We start from the raw sequence: 11,273 nt of genomic DNA on the forward strand, positions 1-11,273 counted from the left end.
TCTGCACCTGAGGGTATGTGCAGAGCCTGGACACACACACACAGGTACTTGCTTACCAGCACAGAGCCCTGGTGGACAGCAGTACTTGTTGACAGCACACACTTGCACATACACAGAGCTGTACACACTCAGCTTGTGTACACCAGCACACATGTGCTGCAGAGACACTCACTTATGTAGTCTCTACCAATGCACATGTGCTCACAAACATGAGATTTGCTTGTACACAGAACTTATGTACGTTACCACATGTATACAAATCTGTGCCCACTAATATGTGCAGTGTCATCAATGCATATATCTTACACAGGGCTATGCTCGCACTTGTAAAGCATGTGCACACACACAGAGCTATGCACACTGGCAAACACAGGTACTGTATGTGTAGACTCGCACACCCTGACTCACACGTGCACTTCGATATACACTGGCACATCTGGAAAGAGAGTAGTAGGATATCTACTGCCTGCTACTACCTCCCCTACTTCTAGGCAGTAGGTAAAGTGAAAAAATTAACAGTATAGCTTAGGTATGTTGCTGTACACAAACAAAACTGCTTGAAGGCAACAGAGCATTTCAGTGCACTGTAAGACAGTTTTTCAGGGAGAGGAAGGAAGAGCAGGGCCTGAGCAAACCTTTACTAACCTTCTGTCCCCTCAGAGAGAACTTAAGTATTCAGAATGAAGCATTATTAGTTTAAAATAAAAATTACTACAGTAATGACTCAATGTTGAGTCACGCTGCAAGAGCAGATTGAAAATTAGTATTTACAGAGAAAAAGACAAGAAAGCAGGAAGTGGTAAAAGGGAGGAGAAAAATAAAGCATGTTCTAAGCTAGTGTTTTTCTCCAGCCTAGGAGTTGGTTTGGGTGGAGTGTAAAGTTTTTGACCTATTTACTCTCAATCATATCTTAATTAGTCTAACTACAGGCTCCCTAGACAGAGCCCACCACCTGAGAAAGAAAGAAAGAAAGAAAGAAAGAAAGAAAGAAAGAAAGAAAGAAAGAAAGAAAGGCGAAAGAGAAGCTTTTTTTCAAGAAGCTTTCTTGAAAAACAAAAGGAAATCAAAAATTTACATCTTCAGCACAGCAGCGGAAGTGGCCATCGAGCTGCTTATGTGGTGTTGCACCCATGTGGCTTTATGCTGATGGGCAAGTGAGGAAGCCTCTGCACCTGGTGACCCCGGCCCCTCTTTCTCACCACACCAGCGCAGGCAACTGCTGGGATGCCCATGTGGTAAATCTCCGCAGCCTGGCGCTCTTGGGCCAGCCCCACTGGGCGCCACTGCCCCTGCACCCCTAAGTCGCTCCATACAGGTGAGCCCAGAGTGCCGGGGTCACCTCCCAGGAGGCACCTACCGCTTGTCAAGCCGGACGTGACTGCATCCCGCACTCCAAGCCACTGCCCCCACCCCTGGCAGTGCCACATACAAAGTGCCCTCACACACCCTGACCCGGCGCACTCAGCGGTGGGCTCTCACTGCCCGTGGCCCCCACCGCCAGTGGCTCTGCACCTCTAAATCTCCTGGCCGACAAGTGTGGCCCTCACTGCCATCAGCCTGCACCAGCGGTCTGGCAGCCCTGGGCTACAGAGCCCCAAAAATCCTGCAAATCTCACACTGATCTCTTTGAGAGCCTGACTGGGACCCTCCTCCATCCGAGGGACCTGATCAGACAGAGCTGAACAAACAGAAACCACTTCTCCTGGTTTCATCAAAATGCTGCGTTTTGGGTCCCATAAGTGGGACAGAGGTGCTGTGCCCCCTGGCACTGGGGGAGGGAATGATGTGATAAATGAATATGATTTCTGCTAATAATTGTGACTATATCGATATTTTACAAAATATTTGGTAAAAAGTAATAGAGGGAAATTATATGTAATTAGTGTCACAAAGCAGGTGTTTTGTGATGTTCATGAGAAAATAGGATACCAGATGGAGTATTGAGATTTCCTGAAAAAGAAACGGCCTTGGGATGAATAAAGTTAGGAAAACTCCCAGAGCAGAACTGGCATTGATGAACAGAGTTAAGATGACTCCCAAGGCAGGATTGGCCTTGAGATGAATAAGGTTGGGACAATTCTAGATAGGGAATCTTAAATAGTGGTCATGACTATGAAATAATAAGGCTTATTTGGAACATAATGCTTACTTACATAGCACAAAGCTTAATGCACATGTACAACTTTCCAGATTATTCAGAGCACAGCAAGGAAGACGGTAAGCCTTCTTCTGAAAAGACCACCGAAAAGCCAAGAAGACTCCTTACCAACAAGTGGAAAGCCATGCAGTACAGTGAGGTAGATTTCAAGAATTGAAAATAGGAGGAGATTTATGGAAAATATTGATGAATATTGTCCTGGTTTGTAAGATAAGCTTGTATTCTATTTGCCATCTGTTGGAGGTTGGGTAGGTTTGTTATCTCTTCCAAGAACAATGGTTTGCTCCGAAGAGGTAATGGTTTGTTAATGGGCCATTGACTGACTCACTTGCAGGGCTGGTAAACGTAACATCATCCCATTGTGAGATGCTCCACCCAGAGGGGGAAGCCAAGCACTCTTTTATTGTATAAAGTGGTACCTTTTGGAGACAGAGCAGCTCTCTCTCTCTTTACGGGATTCCCAGAGAAGCAGCTCTCTCTTTGTGGGATTTCCCAGAGAAGCAGCTCCTTCGGCGGAATTCCCAGAAAAGCGGCTGGAGCACGGTGAGGCGGCGGCGGTGGAGCTCGGAGGCAACCCCAGCGCAGAGGAAGACCGGCCCCACTGCCACCAGATCTTCTGAGAAAAACTATACCCTTCTAAAGATCACCACTGCAGCTGCAGTTCATCAGCCACTGCAAGGGGAGCAGCTATCATTTCAACCGGACTGCTACCAACACCCCGAATCCTCAGGTTGTGGACTTTATCATTAGTTTTGTTTGTACCGATTGCATTTGCCTTTTTAAATTGTTATCTAGTTTTCTCCTAGTAAAGAATTGTTACTCCCATTCCCATATCTTTGCCTGAGAGCCTTTTAATTTAAAAATCCTAGTAATTCGGAGGGAGGGGGTTTACCTTCTCCATTGCACAGGAGGCTTTTGCCCTCCTTCACAGACTCCTGTCTTGTCAAACCAAGACAATATATATTAGCATACAGTATATAAGTTGTGTTTGGATACTTTTGCCTTTTGTACATGAGGCAGGGTGGGAAGCCCTCCCCATACCCTGATCAATTGGTTTTGCTTTTGCTTTATCTGAACCACTGCCAATTTCTTTCTGTAACTACATGATTATATTTGATTGTATTATTTTATAAAAAGTTGCTACTCAATTAAAATTGCTGCTAAATTTTAATTTTGTGGTTTATTAAATTGGACATATACGGATCTCATTCATAACAATGGGGAGGCCCTGGGGGCACTGGGAGCACTAGGAGCACAGGAATGGGGAGCTCTGGGCAGCCCCATATGGGACACCCCACTCATGGCCACCCCCCAGCACGGTGGGCACCCACAGGAACTGGAGGGTGGACACACATGGAGGGTACCCTCGCACATGGACCTCCAGTGCCCCCAGTGCTCCCCAATGTCACAGCATGTTCTCGTAGATGTCATCAGGGTCCTGCTGTTGCCCGTGGGGTCCTGGCAGCTCCGTGTTGGTCACCTGGGGGGATGTGGCACAGAGGGCACTGCAAGAGACACCAGTTGGAGGAACCTGGGTGGGAGGTGACACCCATGGGTGACATGTCCCTGTCTGCCCCCCATACTCACCCCCTGCCTTCTTGGTTTTTATGACCTGGCTGTACAGCACCGCCCCTGCCTCTGAGGGGGCCAAGGGCTCTGGGGGGGCCCTGCAGGGATAAGGGGTTGTGTGTGGGGGTGGGGAGGGTCACAGCAAGTGTAAAATGGGGGATCAGACATGGAGCCCCCCACTTACTCTTCCTGCTGCTTCCTGCAAAAGAAAGGGAGAGGGGTGGCTGTGGAGTCCTCAGGGCTCCTGAACACCCTTGGGACCTCTGACTCTCCCCAGGAGCTTCAAGCATCCCTGAAGCCCCCAAAAAGCTTTGAACCACCCCTTGAACCCCCCAAGCCTGCAAACTCCCCCAGACCACTGATAGAACCCTCAGCTCCCCTGGAAAACCCTGCAGGACCTCCCCAAATCCCCCAGGACACCCAGCTGACATCTCTGGGGATTCAGCTTCAACCAAGTAAGGAACTATTGGTGCCCTTGTATGGCCCCCATACTCTAGCGTGGGGCTTCACCCCAATCCCTGGCATCCCTCATTGTCACCCACCCAGGTGGTGCCATCAGTGACAGCCCCCAAAGAGAGCCACAAGCAGGACCAGGATCAGGAGGGACCTGCTGACCCCTGCAGCCACTGCTGGGGACAGAGAGGGACACAACGGGGTCACCCTGAAGCCCAGGGCTCCTGCACACCCTATGTGACCCTCTCTGACCCCACCTGTGCCCTGTTCCTGTGTTGTCACCTCCAGGGCCAGCTCTGGGCTGATTGCCTGATGTCCATCAAGCTGGTTGGTGGCCACGCACTGGTAGGTGCCCAAATATCCCACAAAAACATCCCCAAGTTCCAGCAGGGCACCCTGGGCCACCTCCTGCCCATTGTGCAGCCAGGTGAAGGTGACAGGGGCTGAGCTCACCTGAACTGATCATTGCAGGGTCACGGGGTCACCTGTGTGCACCAGGGGTTCCAGGGGACCGGGGGTGATGGTGGCATTGGCCACAGGCACTGCGGGGACACAGACAGGGCTGGCACCAGGAGAGGTGGGATGGGAGTGCTGTGGGTGGGGTCACTCACAGCCCGAGGGTCCTGCTCGCCCAGGATGTTGACATTCAGGGGCACTCTTGGCCACACTGTCCCTGCACTGGTAGCACCTGCTGCCCTTGTCCCCAGCGTGCTGCAGCTCCAGGTGGGGCCAGAGCCCAGTGGAGCCCCCGAGCACCCCCAGGAGAAGGACAGGGAACCTGTCCCCATGGCCACTGCACAGCTCAGCACCAGGCAGTCCCCAGTGCTACCTGTCCCCCGGTGGGCTGTGCCAACAGGAACACCCCGGAGGGTGGAACCCCTCCAAGAGTGGAACCCCTGTGGTGGGGGGGGGACACCAGGGGACAGAGAGGGGGTCAGAGGGCAGCTGGGGAGGGACAGGGAGTTCCCAGTGAGAAATACATGGTACAGAGCTGGGGTAGGCTTAGAAAGGAACCCCAAGGAAGGATGGCGATTCAGTGAGGGGACACTTGATGAGGGAGACGAGGGGACCCCAGTGAAGGTATGGGGACACAAGGAAGGGATGGTGGGACTTGGGGACCATGGGGAGACCTCAGAGAAGGGTGTAGGTCACTCAGAGATGGGTGAAGGGACCCAGTGAGGGATGGGGGGACCTGGGCACTAATGGAGGCATTCCAGCAGGCTGTGGGAGTTCCCTGTGCCCATGCCTGCACGCACTGTGCACCGTGACGCAGAGCCAGACACTTCTCTTCCACATGGCTTCTCCCTCAGACCGCACTTTGCATCTGTAATTCCCCGAGTAGGAGAATGTACAAAATAGCAGGCTCCAGCACGGTGGATATGAATTGTATCAGAGATCTCTGAAGTTTGCTCTTGGGGGATCAGGATTATTGGGGATGCAGAAGGGTCCTGCCTCATGCTGCCAGATGCAGCACGTGGCGAGGCTTAAGGAGGTGGGGGAGGGGAGAGAAAAAAGGATGCTCTAGGAGAGGGGAAGCTCCAAAAGGGGGGAGGAGGTTCCAAGAGAGGGGAAATTCCAAGACAGCGTGTGCCCCTCAAAGTCCCCTTTTCAAGGAGCTTCAAGGTGGCTTGGAACAAGGCTAGGGCCAATGGGGTTACAGACACTTGATGTTTTAGGGAGGGTACGGGCGTGGGGTGAACCATACATCTTTTGGGGGTCAGATGGAACAGTACACTTGACCCCAGGACCCATCTGCAGGCAGGGGCGCCATCCGGCCAGCTGGGAGAACTGTTCTCATCCTGGCTGCATTATCTATGGATAATAATATTTATCTATTTTCCACAACAGGAGACCCCCATGGTGTGCGCCAACAGCTGTTGGGAACCCTGCAAGGATCCTGCAGGGAACCCTGCCTGTCCCGGTAGAACACGTGCATGAGGCGGTCTTGTGGCCAGAGGGGGCTGGGGGTGCTGAGGCAACTGAGATTCTTGGGGGACGCCTTGGTGGGCTTGGGGACCCCTCCAGCACTGGCACCGGGAACAGTTCTGGGAAGGAGAGGAAAGGGGAATTTGTGACCCCGAGTCCCTAGGGAGAGCCTGTGGGGGTGTCAGGGTGGCAGCTGTGAGGTGCTCCCACTGTCACTGTCACTGGTGCAGACTCCTCTCATCCCCATGATAACCCAGGATTTCACCTGGCCCTTGCAGCTGTAAGCGGCTGCTGTGGTGCAGCTGAAGAGGGGCCAAGAACAGCTTGGTCCCATCATGGAGCTCCCAGTTTCTTCTTCTCGAGGTAGAAGGACACCAAGGTGACCGGGTTGTCCCACCAGCGCTAGCAGCACAGTGTCGCCATGTTGTCCTCCAGCAGAGCCCACCCCTACACCTGCAGCACCAATGGGGCTGCGAGACATGGGGGTCCCGTCACACCAGGGAACCTGGACAGTTCTGATGCCATCATGACCCCCATATTGAGATACACCCAGTGCACCAGGGATACCAAATTCCACAGGATCCCCAGCACTAGGAGACTCTAGGATGTCCCCATGTGCAGGGGACAGGCTCTGGTCACATCAGGAGGTGACCCATGCAGCAGAGCCCATCCAAAGCCCTTGGGGTCCTGTGGGTCCTAGGCTTGGGACACAAAATGAATGTATCAAAAATGGATGTATCAAAAATGAATGTATCATGTTTGTAGAATCATGTGTTGAATTTTAAGAAACCTCTGCCATAGCGCAAAAGACATAGGATAGAGAGAAGAGAAGAGAAAAAAAAAAAATTCTTTAAAGCTTCTTGCAAAAAGATAAATACCAGAGAAGACCAGGAATGCAAAGAACTCAGATAAGGAAGCCCCTCTGTCAAGGATGATGGACTTATCCAGATAACATAGCAGAAGACCAAAAGCGCATGCGCAGAGGAGAAGAGTTCAAAAGTTCAATGCAGAGGAAGACTATGGTTTCAGCCTCAAAAGACCATCAGAGACCCCCGAAAAGACCACCACAAAAGACCACGCATTCCCAGAAGGGAGTGGACCTATTTAGCATGAGAGGCGAAGACAGGCGGAGCCAGGGGTTGAATATGCTTAGAAAAGTTGTGTAATGTATTGCATATGGAACACCTTTGTGAATAAAATTGTGGGACAAACTCCAGCTTGGGGCACAAGATTTCGGAGAGTTATCTCACTTGTGCCGGGCACTGTCATACATACCCACTTCATAACTACATTGAGTTGTGGAGTCTATTTATTTATTCTGCGTATCGCTTCAACAGGAGCTGGCAATAAAAGGTCACCACTGTGGAACTGCATAGAGCCTTCTTTCTCTCTCTCTCCCCCTGTGTGTCTGCCAAGGCACTTGTGAGCACAGAGCAAAATCACTAAAGCTGAATGCATAAAGAGCTGAAATCCCTCTAGAGGTGCTCGCTAAGTTTGCCCGTGGCTGGGAGCTGAGCTGAGGGACCCAGACAGGCTGAGCCTAACAGCCCAGTGCTATCCAGACACCCATGGCAGCAGCTGTCTGGGGGCCTGGATGGACACCTGGGACCCCAGCCCACCTTAATGGATGGCTTCCAGGGAAATTAGGGTGTCAGGGATGGGCAGTGACTGGATGTGCACACAGGTCACAGCTCCTTCCCTGGGTGCCTCAGATTTTGGGGTAACCCTGGGCCTAGCACTGCTTTCTGGGTTGCCCGTGGTTTGGAGGGGCAATAGAAGGGGATTCTGAAGTGCTCTGGGTCTGTGACCCTCCAAACCCCAGGAACATGTTCCACTCTTCATTTCCATTTCCTTTCGTTTATCCCTCAATTTCAAAACTCCCCAGTGATCCCATGGTGATCCTGGGAAGTGCCTAGCAGGGAATGGGCTGGGGGAACCCCAGGAAGGGGGAAGCAGGGCTGAGGGGTCTGCAGGGTGGGCTGGGGAGGCTGTAGGGGAATGGGGTGCCTGGCTGTGTCCCCCGAATACTTTCACTTTCTCTCTCCTGCAGCAGAAGGAAGAGGCCATTTGTGCTGAGTGTCACACAAAAGGAGGTCAAGTGAGGTCCTGTCCTGAGGGGATCCTGTCCCATGGGGGACACATGTGGGCCAAGGGGGTCCTGTCCTGGGGGATGGCAGCTCCAGGGGTGTCCAGAATTCTCCATTCTTGCTTGTCCCCTGCAGGATCTGAGCCAGCAAAAGCAGCTTGGGAATGGAGCCCCAGGCAGGAAGAAGATCCCAAACTCCTGCTCCTTGAAGCCAGTGGCCATCCAAGGCTGGAGCCCAGCCATGGCCCAGCCCCACTGCACAGGGGTGGCCACTGGCCAGCCCTGCTCTGGCCAGCCCCAGGTGGCAGCCAGGACCTGATGGTCCCCCCCAGCCCCCCTGACTTTGATTCTGGCAGCTTTAGAGCTGCTGCAGAGGTGAGAATTCTGAGGGCGAAGTGGCCTGGCTGTGGTTTGCTCAGCCCTGCAAGAAGCACAAAACCCAAAGGGAGTCCAAGCAATGGCTCTGTGAGGGCCTTGGATGGTTTTTAGGGCAGGGCTGGCTGGAATCCCCCCTGCAGGGACAGCTGAGAGGGAACCAGTCCAGAAATACTGAAATTGGTCATTTTGTCCCTGTCCCCAAGGAACTGAGAGAACCACAAAACTACTGCAAATCCCACAACACTCTGCTCAACAGCCTGACCTGGACCCTCCTCCTTCTTCCTGCCTTGCTCTGTGTGAACAGTGGCCGGATGCCCCACACCCACCACAGATGCTCTTTTGCTGTCCTTCACACTGGATGAAGAAAAGTGGAAAAAACTATTTAATAGGCAAAGCATTCACCAGTACAAAAACTGAACAGTATTAAAAAATAAAACTTCTTGTCACTCCAAAAGAGATGACAACCTCAGAAAAGTGCCTTTTGTGGGCTTTAGTTTGGCTTACTGAGTCTCTTATCAGTCCCTCTGGCACTGGATAAGCCGTGGCCCTGGCCTAGCCCTGTGGGCTACAGGTGTGAGCTCCCAGTGCTCTTCTGGGTGTTTATTCCAGAGCAGGTTTAAACAGGTCCAAAGAAAAAGAAAACCCACAGTCCGTGCAACATCTGTGCCTCAGCTAGCTAAAAACTAACTAAAAGCAAAGGAGAGCTGTGTCCCATTGTCTGTCCATCTGCAGACAACACAGTCCAAGAGGAGAATACAGGGGAGGCAAGTGACGTTTCTGGTAACAAGCTCCACGCTTATCTCCCCACTTTGCTCTTGGAACCAGTCTTAAATGTGCAAATCTTATTATCCAGCATAGACAGAACAGACAATTTGAGATACAAATATCATGTAGCCAACCCTGGACAAATAGCTAATGCTGATTTAATATACTTGTGGAGTATCTTATCTGTATGATAACACTGAAAAGAAGCAACAAAATAAACATCAAAAGATAGGATGGAAAGAGGAATTTACCACTGACCCTTCAGTTACCAGGAACTGTCACACTACAGAGCAGGAGGGCCTTGCATATATTTTATATAAAATATATAAACTTAATCTGCAGTATGGCATGTACTTTAAGAAAAGGGATCAAGGACCATAGAATTCCCACAACATGAAACTCGAAAGAATGTTTGGATATGCATAATCCACTTGAGTATATATTGAACCAATACAATGAACAGGTCTATAAGAAGAATTGTTGTAGTTAACCCGTGGGCCTCTGGCAGTTGCCAAGCACCCAGCCCACTGTTTACTGTCCCTTTAATACCTTATTAAACATTTTAAAATTTTAAACAGTCAGCCTTGTTCCTCACACCATTTAATCAAAAACCTTCATTTTGTGTGCAAGAAGAGTGAAAAGGGTTGTGTGCCCGCCCCAGAACTGGGAACAGGAAGGAGGAGCCCCAAGGCGTGCTGTGAAAAGGAAGAAGACACCCCTGAGGGTAATTGATGCCCCCCAGTGCTGCCAGTGTCTCCCAGTGTCACAGCACACTCTTGAGGGTGTCACTGGGGTCCTGCTTTCCCTTGTAGGGTCCTGACAGCTCCATGTTGGTCACTTGTGGATCCCATGGTAGGGTAGGGCTGGGGGACACCTGTGCAGGAGATGTCAGTTGTGGGAACCAGGGTGGGAGGTGACAGTTGTGGGTGATGTGTCCCAGTCAACCTCGTACTCACCCCCTGCCCACTCAGTGCCCCTCACGTGGAGTTCCAGCACCGGCCCCTCCTCTGGGGGAGTCCTGTGGGGTTAAGGGGGGGGTCTAGGTGGTGTCTGGGGAGGGGGAAAAAGGAATCCCTGCAAGAGCCTCCCCACTCACCTGTCCTGGGGATTCCTGGCAGCTGCAAGGAAAAGGAGAGGGGGTGACCGTGGGGACCCTGGGACCCCTTGTTATGTGTAGTGAATATAATCCCTGCCAGTTATAATATGGTATATGTAATATACGTTATTTGTTGGAAAAAACATGTTTGTATTAGGAGTCTCCCCCTCTTCCTCCCCCACATAGATGAAACTTAGTCTATGTTGAAACTTCATTTACGAGTAAATGTATGTGGCCCCTCAGCAGATGGGCCATATCTCAGCATACAGGGACACCCAGGTGCTGATCATGGAGTCAAGGACCCTAGATTGATACCAAGGAAATCCTCCAGGCTGATATATGTGAATGCCGGACTCCTGTAACTACATCATGGGGATTCACCGGACACTGAATTGTTCCAGCCCAACTCCAAGAAAATAAATTTCATCAATATGTGGGACTCTGAATAGAAAGGACTGATTGCTGAAATCTCGGCCTTGGGCAGAATTTTCCCTATAAAAACCACTCGTACCAGGAAGGTGCTGTGTGGGCATAGAGGGACCCTCTGCTGAGGTGTCTTCTTTGTTTCACACCCAGCACCGATCCCAGGCTCGACCCCAAGCATGGCACTGTTCTTTCCTTGTGGCTGGCTAAGATAGAATTTGATCGCAAAAATAAAAACTTTATTTTTACTTTTAGTTTGGCTAGATCAATTTTCATTTATAACACCCTGAACCTTCCTGGCACTAGAGCAACTCCAGCCACCCACGGGACCTCCAAATCCTCACTGCAGCCCTGATTTGCACTGGATCCCTGATCTCTGCTGTCACTCTGAGGGCTTCCCTTCACTCCAGGAACCTCAT

This window comes from Lonchura striata, chromosome 25, assembly GCF_050655825.1.
Source record: "Lonchura striata isolate lonStrDom1 chromosome 25, ASM5065582v1, whole genome shotgun sequence".
NCBI classification, from domain to species: domain Eukaryota; kingdom Metazoa; phylum Chordata; class Aves; order Passeriformes; family Estrildidae; genus Lonchura; species Lonchura striata.